Source organism: Pygoscelis adeliae, unplaced genomic scaffold (genome assembly GCF_000699105.1).
Source record: "Pygoscelis adeliae isolate BGI_AS28 unplaced genomic scaffold, ASM69910v1 Scaffold62, whole genome shotgun sequence".
NCBI lineage: Eukaryota > Metazoa > Chordata > Aves > Sphenisciformes > Spheniscidae > Pygoscelis > Pygoscelis adeliae.
This window is the reverse complement of record NW_008824401.1, coordinates 5288988-5297187: the sequence shown is the minus strand read 5'-3', so window position 1 is coordinate 5297187 and position 8200 is coordinate 5288988. Positions and strand designations below refer to the sequence as shown.

General features: G+C 39.7%; 1 protein-coding gene across 1 annotated transcript in view; it reads left to right on the top strand.

Annotated features, from left to right (window-relative positions):
* The first annotated feature begins 575 nt into the window (after positions 1-575).
* ZNF536 (zinc finger protein 536) overlaps positions 576-8200 on the top strand; it is a 146363-nt gene continuing 138738 nt past the window's right edge. Inside the window, exon 1 of the mRNA XM_009320282.1 lies at positions 576-620. The gene's annotated coding sequence lies outside the window, so the exon portion shown is untranslated. The remainder of the gene's footprint in view (positions 621-8200) is intronic.

Sequence of the window (8200 nt, the reverse complement as noted above, 5' to 3'; positions counted from 1 at the left end):
TTGATCTTTGAAAATCTTGTCATGGCTCCATAAGAAATCCATACTTCTTATATACCTTAGGTAATAATCTTTACAGTAACAGTAGATCCCAGAGAGTTTCATGGGACTGTGCAGTATGTCAGGACTATCTATGACTGTAAAAAGCACCTGAAAATAAGGCTAAAAGAGATCAATCCAGGTAACTTTTCACGTGGCCAAAAAATAAGAAATACGGCTGCTCAACAGCCAGACCTTGTGGGAGCCTCAAGTAGGAGGCTCATTTTGATGAGTATGTACCTTCTTTGCAAGGGTGTAATCCTTTCAGCTTACATAGGAATTCACATACATTTCTTTAGAAATATAAAAATCGGTGCTTGCATGAATGCACATATGAAACCTTGGTTTCATATCTTCATATGGATGGTAACTGCCATATTGTGAACCAACAGGACCTCTCTGCCAGTTCACAGAATCCCGTTGTTTCTGCCGTGCAGCCCCGGTGTTACGGAGGTGAACCGGAGCACTGCATGCCATCGGAGGACTACATCAGCAAATCAGTGGCTAATAAAGACAGGCAGCAACAGCAGCAGCAGTGTTGGCCTTCTCCACAGCAGGGTACCACAGATGTTTCAGATAACAAAGTGAGCTTCGCTGACAGAACATGTGTGTAATATATAAAATAATGGGAACCGAAAGAAGGGGGGGGGGGAAGGCCACTCCAATCCACCCATGTAAAAATGTTTTTTATTTGTAAGTGAGCAGCTGAATACAAATGTTGTCTGCTTACATAGAAGTAAAAAATAGCAGGCTGATGTGGATGAGAGACTTTGCATTGTTTCTAGTAAAATAGACTATGCATTGAAATATTTTCCTTGTCCCTAGGGTGGGTCCAGATCTTCAGCTGGGGTAAATCCATGCAATTTTATTTTCTAGCAATTACACTTTTTTTAACCTCCTCTGAAGATCTGATTGTGCTGTGGTTGCGGGGGATCACGGCCAGTTTCCTGTGTAACACTGTGGAAGGCTGAACTGTTTTTGGACAGTACCAGCTCTAGCAAACAGTTGCTACACTGAGGAGTTTTGCAGGGTGGACCTGGAGAAATAGGAATATGCAGTGATGACCCACAATTACCAGGAAAAAAACCATAAGCAGTTCTCAAATAAGATAATTAGTTGGGAACTGGAGGAGTTACAGCAGAAATCCCTGTTTTTGTGATATAATAGGCTTACCCTCTACTGTTGAAGTGTCCCAAAGTAGTAAGATCAACCTCATAGTTGAGGAATCCTTGGGTGAAGGAGACTTTCATAGTCCTTTCCTGCACTGGTCCCAAGGGCGTGAACAAGGAGCATGAATGGGGCACCCTAGAAATTACTGGGCCACCCAGTGCCACTGGTATCTGGTGAATGCTACCACAGTGTAAGGGTCCCATATGACTGCATGTGTACCCAGCTGAACAAGGGTTTGCAAACAGGATTGGAAGAAAACCCAGAATGACTGGTTGTCCCCCGTGTACCTTCTTCGTGCCTGCGCTGCATTGCCAGTGCTCGTATGCCACAAGCGAGAGATGCCCAGGAGTGTGCAACTTGTTAGCCTGCTTTTGAAGAATAATAGACAATGGGATTCAGCATGATGGAACAGGAAACTCCTATCAGAGGCTAATAAATGTTTCCTTGTAAAATGGGGAGATGCTTATATGAGTCCAGATATAAAGCGAAAGTGAGACAGCCCCCAGAGGAATTACTGAGGTAATAAATGTACTTACTAGGGCAGTGTGTGCCAGAGCGAGACAGAAATGGGCTAAGACCAGAAGAAAATTAGAACCTCAAATTCAAGCTGAAGCTCAGTGGTCAGATGAAATTCAACCCTTTCCTCTGAGAAAAGAGTATCTGCTGGTGACTGACTGACTTGATTATCTGTGATTGGCATGGCCAATGAAAAGAACAACAGTGTATGATTTCTGCCATCTGTCCTGTTTTAAGAAGTAAGACATGAACGTAGAATATGGTAACCAGCTGAAGGAGGATTTGGCTCTCTAGACATACACAATTTTACGTACAGGTTGTGCTGTTACAACTACACCATTACAATGGGTCAGGGTCTTTGGTGTCAGATTATTGCGGCATGCGGCTCAACATCACAAGGTGGCTAAAATCCTTTGAGACTGGCTATGGGATATGTGGTTTGGCCCAGCACTATGCTCCTCTGCATGTACTCATGTATTTTTTATCTTGTTCAGAGTAGAGTCATCTAAATTGCGAGAGGTGAGGGCACACACTTATTCACAGTGAAATCAACATGAAATCAGAGATGAATGATCTATAGTAGACATTTCTGAAGCTCAAATATAACTAGGAAAATTGCTCTGAAAAACTTGTGGCTATATATTTGTTGTCTCTTTATCAAGGTTTGTATTTTCACTGGTTCACTAAAGCAAAGTATATAAAAGCAGGAGTTCCGTACTGCATTGTTTAACTGAAGAAAGTAAAATAAATCCTGATTTTTTTTTTTTTTAAATTAAAATATTTTTTTCCCCTCTGAGCAGCATCTTATAATTGAGATCCACCTTGAACATGCCAAGGTCAGAATTCAAGACACAGAATATGCTCATCAAGCTGCCCAACAAGATACCTTTATTCAGCCAAATTGGAAAACTTGTGTGTAACTCAAAAGATCAGAATAGAGTCCTTATTGAGCAAGGTTAGGAGGGATAGAAACAATCGGCTTATATAGAGTATTTTTACTTCATAGGAATGTGGTTCAGATTGCTGAAAATGTATCCTTTGCATGAAGTACAAGCATAATCCTATGCCTACTTTGCCCTTTGAGTAAAAGTATGCTTAATAGCAATTTCGGGGGGGGGGAGGAATCTACTTAAAGCCTGTTGAGCAGAATATCCACTTATAGAGGGAAACTATAAGTGAATAATGTTAATGGAGTTCTGTTTTGTAAAACGCATAGAACAACTAATAGAATCAAGCTCCTATAACAGTGGATGATTGAATTACATTTAAGAGAGTACCTAATTTATGACCTTTAAAAATAGTTTTAGAGCTGTCTGCTTGATAGGTTTTGTAAATCCTAGACCTCCTTCATACAAAAGTTTTTTAGGAATCTCATCTCTCACTTTATATTATGGTCAGAGGACCTTTTGTGCTATTGTACGTCAGTAGTTCCATTAAAATATTTAAGTAGGCTAATTACTGAAAGAAAAAAACTGCTCTCTGGAGAAAATTATTATACCTGTTTATTAGCGTGGGAGAAGTTCTTAATCTGGGAGTAAATTTTGAACAATAGCGATGAACAATGACCAGACCCAGGACCTCTTCAGAAAAAGGAATTAAGCCCTATAAATATCAATTATTGAGTGGTTTTCCTCAAAACAGTAGTTTTTTAAAAAGTAGGAGTTTGTGCGTAACTTCCACCAATAACTGGCATACTACGTACAGGAACATGAAGTTTTATACTCCCATCACTTTTTTCCTCCCATTTAATTTTACTGTATCTGTTTGTTTTATTGCTGTGAAACTCTGATTCAGTGTTATCTTGTGCAAAGGAAACCCCCAAATTTACTGCACACTTTATAAAAACTGTTTGTATTTTTATCAGTTTTAAAGAGGTTGCTCTTGCAGACATTTGACGCTGATTTTGTATCATAGTGTTCAGGAAAGTAAAGAGAATTTGAGAGCCCTTCCGTGTAGCATATAAAACCCAAGGGTTTATATAGAGATTCCGTGTAGGAATACCCTTCTAAAACTCTGTGAAGTTTTACATCATTCCTTAAAACATCCTACAATTTTGTTAGCTTTTGTGCCAGAGGGTTATGCCTGCTGTGGTGTCATTCATTGCTCGTCTTAAAAGAAGGCAGAGAACAAAGGTGGAATAAGCTGCTAATCTTCTGGATCAGCCAGACGTTATTATTCAGTCGTATATGGGAATTTAAGGCACCGATCCTTAAGGGCGAGAGGTGCAGGAGAGGGGCTGCGAGGCTGCCAGAAGCAGTCGCTTCCTTGTGGCATCCTGGTTGCCAGAGCGCTGGTGCGTCATGCTGTCTTAAATGTGGCTTTTGCCTGCTGGGTGCAATGGAGCTCTCTGTGGAGCATCGCATTTCCAGAGAGCTACAAATGGAATTGGCTAGTTTAAGAATGCGATCATTCGATTTATTTTTTTTGAAGATCAATTTAGCAAGAAAGACCCTAGTACTTTATAGGTCTTGCTTGTTCTCTACGACAGCGCTGTGCCGTAGCTCTGCCCAAGTTCCTGTTGAGGTAACCTCAAAATTATTACTGCTGTAGAATCAGAGCCAAAAGAGCTGGACTGCATGTGTACGGCTAAGGAACAGACCAGAAAAAGGCAGTGAGATTTCTGTGGTCAATCATACTTAGGTTCTGTACTTTATAACATAAAGTAAAAAATGTATTGTTTTACAGAGAAGCTCCATTATAGGTCAGCCCTTGTCTTAACCAGCCCCTTGAAAGTGGCCCCACTTGACTCCCAATACAATTTACTCTGACCATTAGTTAAGGACTGTTTCTGCTGTGTCTGTGGTGTTCGCAGCTCCATATGGTGGTTGCTTAAGGCTGGTCTAAGAGTAAACAAGAAATACAAGGTTTCAGTCGCACAAAGGTATGGGACTCAGTCTATAAAACTAAAGAAGGAATTAAACACAGGGAGATACTCTGTATTTATTTTACACCAAATTATGCCAGGAATCGGAGATTAGGTCTCCTCTTTTTGTCATTCTTGTTGGTTCATTATCATGCCTTTTCCAAAGTAAAACTATTTTTGGTTTTTTTTTGTGATTTTATTGCTGCTTTTGTGAAACTGAAATTACTGCACTATCCTGTACGTTCAGTACTTGCAACAAGGAGGGATTCTGGCTTTGCCCCAAACTGCTTACAGTCTGGATACTTTCACAGTGAACATCTCTGGAGCAGCGAGGAACGTTTTTGTGAGGATGAGAGAGAATGTCAGGCTAAAGCACCATAAATAACTTATAGCCCTCAGATAATTGTCCTGTGAAAGTTCCCAGTGCTTCCAGTTTCTTCCTACCCACCCCTATTTTCAGCTATCAGATACAGAATCTTGACTTAATATTGTTAATTGCATAGTAAACAGAACTATATTGTTTGCCCCAAGACAGATTACCATTTCTCATTATAGAATTCTCATAGACCACAAATCATTGATACCATCTCCACCAGTTATAATAAAGTTTATCTTCAATCTGATAAAAAGCATGTACTGAATAATAACTGTTGCTCTTATTGTAAGTGTAATGTAAAAACATGCTTTTTTAAAAGCTGCGTAGTTCAATGAAGTTACAATTCTGCGTTTGCCCTAGCAAAGAGAGGCGAGAGTTGTGGACGTAAATGGTCAGATTTCCAAGCGCGACTCTGTGGGTACAGCGTGTGCAGTTGCACTTGACAACTGATGAACCTCTTACCACAGTCAACTAAAACAGTCAGTCCCACTTTCCCTGCATTTATCTGTGTTTGTACTTGAACCCGTTGTTCAGTGTGTTATGTATTTGCATCTTTAGCTTATTCTCAGAGAATTGAAGTACATTTAGATGCTGTAAGAAGGTTTATCTCTTCATTTCAAATTGCAGAGATCCTCAGTGGTATGAAGGTTTCTGCCTCTGTCCCCAAGATGAGTAGTTACACCTGCAACATTGCAAGCACAGACACTACTAAGTCCCGGCTGAAAACTGCCTGAAAAAAAGTCTCATTTTACTTATCTCCCACCACTACTTGCGCACACTCACAGATGAAGAAGAAATAATTTAGTATGACACAAACCACCAAAATCCATAAAGGGAATACTGTGGCAGAAGTATGGATATTGTAATGCTTTTCAACTGTTTTGCACAAAGTGGACATCTTCCAGTAGTGTATTTCCAATCTTCCTGGTGAATTTAGGTACTCTTTGGGGGGCTTAATCTTTTAGCCCTAAATGTTTTTGTCTTATATACTAAGATGGAAGCATTTGCATCACTGCATAAGTGTCATTAAGAACAAGATTGGCCCAAATGTTAGCTGTCACAGCTGAAGTTTCCATTTTGCTACCTGTTTCCATTGAGATCAGGCTCAGCCAGCAAGTTCAGCTCTAAATACAAACTTTCTCAAAGCCTGGCTCTGCTCCTGACTCAGGGTAGTGCTAGTTTGGTGAGAAGTCCTAAAATTTGGAGCCAGTTTTAAAGTTCAGGGACTTCATAAGACAACTGAAAATATTGTGCAGGTCCATCAGGGTTTGGATCGGGGTGTGTGAAGTTGTGACTGAATCAGGTTCTAGTGTAATTCTGTGGGGAAACAAGGATTCAGCAAGCAGGATTCTTTGAGTTGAACCCCAAACTCATTAAAATATTACAATAAAGTAATTAATGCACATGGCCACTAGACACTCTTAAAATGTAAATTTCACAGCTGTAAGAAATTAGATTTGTTTAAAAATAACAGAAGGCTCAAGTACAAATTATGGAGTAAAAGCCTATAAAATTTCAAACTTGGTTTTAAGGCACAGCCTTTTGGGTTTTTTTTTTTTTTGTTTGCGGGGGGGTTTGTTTTTTTTCACTAGATCATTTACTTTAGCACTAGCATTCAGAAACTGAATTCCTTGTCTGTCTTTTGCCTCTGAAGTTGTAGTCAGGCACCAGTGTGGAACTGATTAGTTGGGAAGTCTTCTTATCAGAAGGTCGGACTTTGAGAACAAGGCAAATTTTGCAACGAGGCTGTGTCCCATCTGAACCCCATCTTGTGTTCGGGAGGTGCCACGCTTGCAGCTACAGGCACAATATTGTGAAGTTCATTGAATGCCAGTTTGAGTTGTTTGCACAGCTGGGAGGACAGGTAGTTCTCAGCTGACACCCATGTATTAACAGTTGTTGGGACCACTGCTTTTTCACTGTACGTGCGTTTTGGCTGGCACAAGCATAACTTGACCAATTTCAGTAGTTCCTAGAAGTCAACGCCCCTAATCAATCTGTGCCACAGAGGCTAAGAAAATTAAAGCTGCTCCAAAGTTCAGGAGCAATGGAGCCAACTGGATTTTACAAAGGATGTAACGTACATCTTTTCAGTGCAGAGGCGTAATTCCAGATTCTCCGGCTCTCTCACCTGTCGGTGTTTACAAACATAGGCCTGACTATAATGCAAGAAAAGACTTCGACTAACAAATGTCCGGCAGTGTATTTCAATCCGTTTATGTTTGAAACAACACTGAAATACAGGGCTCCACAATGGCTTCTTGGCACACCAGCTTCAGCAGAGTACTGAAATGGTTGAAGGAAGGAATTCCGGTCAGAATATGTTCCAGATGAATCCTGTTGGAGATCCATTTCTAAATGTATTCTACGTGCCTAACTATTAAAAAGTTCAGATTATGACCCCTCTAATGTTATTTTAATGCTAGTTTTTAAAATGTAATTATAAATCAAATTACATTTGAGATCTGAAGCTGACAGTAGTGAGCTGGAACACTCTAAGAGCAGCTTTAAAAATAACCCCTCTCAAACTTTATTAGTGATTTCAGAAAGAGAAGTGCAAGTGGACTGGCCAGATTCATCCACACTGTTTCTGTCTGAGATAGGACAACTTGCTAAGTGTCAGTTGTTTTCTGTTTTACAGAGACATAACACGGGATCTTTCATCTTTACCTGGAAATTGCATTTCCAAAGTTTGAGTTTCTTTCTTTGAGCTTAAGCAGAAGGCATGAGCTCATTTAAATTTCATTTCTTCCTTTCTTTTCTCATTCTTTACCATAACGAATTTCTCTAAAGATTAAGATTTCTAAACACTGAACAGCAACCAAAAAAACAACTAAGTTGAGAAAAGCAGGCCACGATTAGGCAAGTGCAAAATTTTGGAGTGACTCAAGCAATCGTGGGAAAGAAATGCACTTAGTGACTGTCATTGTGTTGGTCAATGGCATCTGCTTACCTGGGTGAGGGTATGTACGTATTGAAAAAAAGGGCTGGAAAAGAGACCAGAAGGACATAGCTGAGAGTATGTAAGCATTCAGCAGGGTTGAAATGCTGTGTTCAAATAACGTCTATAATGGTTTTGGTAACTTTATTTTTTTTTCTTTTTTTTTTCTTTTAGTAAATGTAAATGTTTGCGTTAGATACTCCTGTAACCTGCCTAAAAATGAACCAATCCACAAAGATAGTACATTAGAAACTATAGAATTCAAATTTCCATTTATATAGATGTAGTTTAAGCAAGG